Source organism: Myxocyprinus asiaticus, chromosome 46 (genome assembly GCF_019703515.2).
Source record: "Myxocyprinus asiaticus isolate MX2 ecotype Aquarium Trade chromosome 46, UBuf_Myxa_2, whole genome shotgun sequence".
Taxonomy (NCBI): Eukaryota; Metazoa; Chordata; class Actinopteri; order Cypriniformes; family Catostomidae; genus Myxocyprinus; species Myxocyprinus asiaticus.
This window is the reverse complement of record NC_059389.1, coordinates 12,717,655-12,718,779: the sequence shown is the minus strand read 5'-3', so window position 1 is coordinate 12,718,779 and position 1,125 is coordinate 12,717,655.

Genomic DNA, 1,125 nt, shown 5'->3' with positions numbered 1-1,125 from the left:
ATGCGTTTCAATGAAGATCTGACGACACAACCCACCAAGTGTGGATGATGACGTCACGGGCGATCGCTTCGTGATGATCGCTTGTGCAACGAGTTTTTTTTTTTTTTTTTTTGTATTCTTATTTTTATTTTGTATTTTGTATTTTTTACTCTCTATAATGCAGTGCAAACAGTTCGTGATTCTGTAATGCAGTCATAATCGTTCATGTTTTGTGTAATTTGTAATAGCGAGCAACAGTGTCCTGCCTACTTATTCAGCCTCCTGGGTCCCGGAAGTATTTTTCCCATAGACTTTTCATAAAATCCTTCATAAAAGAGTTGTAATCCATGAACCAAACCAACCAGCTCAGAGGTAAATCACATCACAAACTTTGTTTTGAGGCAAAAAAGTATTTAAAAATCAGACAAAAAGACAAAGGTACAAGACTGTGCACTTACCGTCTTTCATGAGGGCACGGACTACAATTCCATGAAGCATTGGAAATTATGTAAATGAATATAAATTAAGGGAATATATAAAACTATTGATTTTAGGTTGTTGTTTTTAAATATAGAAACGATATATTTTACGTTTATTGCAAAATATTCTGATATGTACAAATAGATAAGTAGTTAAGGGGGAAGAGACACTGGCTAAGTTCAGAATGGCATAGGCTACTACCCATACTATTCTTACTACTTCTGCCATATGACAGAAATAGTATGAGTAGTATGGTAGTATGCAATTCTAAACTCAGCCACAGACTCGATTATGTCATTCACAGTGTATCATGGGAGTGGGCGGTCGCTCTGAGGCACTTTTCGCTGGCTTTGTTGGCTGTGGTTCTCTGATTGGTGAATCTTTCTCTGCTGTACCATGGGTAATGCAGCTGTTTACCATTAATTATGCTATCAAACATGATTTTTAAACAATGAAGTTTAAATAACGCAGACTGATGGCTTCAGCAGAAGCATATACCGTCACTAAACAACCTCAAGCTCAAGGTAGTTCAGTCTTTAAATGTTTATAAGTTATCGTTGAAAATAAATTAGTCTATGGAAAAAATGAATGGGATTTTTACTTCCGGAGCCAAACTGTTACGCTTTATGAAACTTCTAATAAAAAAGTAAAATAAAATAAAAATTT